Source organism: Haliaeetus leucocephalus, unplaced genomic scaffold, assembly GCF_000737465.1.
Source record: "Haliaeetus leucocephalus isolate CR32 unplaced genomic scaffold, Haliaeetus_leucocephalus-4.0 Scaffold284, whole genome shotgun sequence".
Lineage (NCBI taxonomy): Eukaryota > Metazoa > Chordata > Aves > Accipitriformes > Accipitridae > Haliaeetus > Haliaeetus leucocephalus.
The window spans coordinates 1,952,145-1,952,654 of record NW_010972720.1 but is presented as its reverse complement, the minus strand read 5'-3'; positions in this window follow the sequence as shown (position 1 = coordinate 1,952,654).

The following is a 510-nucleotide window of genomic DNA, read 5'->3' as shown; positions in this document are numbered from 1 at the left end:
CGGCTCCTCCGGCTTTGCCCGCCCCGCCATCCTCCTCGCTCCCTTTGTATTTTTAAACCACGCTACAGCATCCCGCGCCGCCCAATCCAAACGCGCGCAGTCCCCGGCAGCCAATGGCGGGGGCCCCCGCGGTTTTTTAAACCGTCCCTCGCCCCCAATCGCCGCCCAGCGCTTTCGGTTCCGCCCCCTCCACTATCCTCACCCCAACCGGTTCCAGCGAGTATGAGCGCTAACGACCCCCTCGCGCTCCACCTAGCCGAGGAGCTGCTCGGCCGCTGACGTCGCGACGGCGGCCAGCGAATCCCCGGCGGCCCCGGCCCTGGGGGGCGGGGCCGCAGGCAGTTTGAACCGGCGCGGCAGCCAATCCGCTGCGCCGGGGGGCGGGCCCCCGGGCGCCGCGGGTCAAGTTGCTGTGGCGGGTAGGGCTGTGGAAAACAAGAGGCTGTAAGTGCGCCGCCGGGAAACCATTTAGCAGCCGCCGCGGAGGGAGCAGAGCCCCGTGCCGCCGCC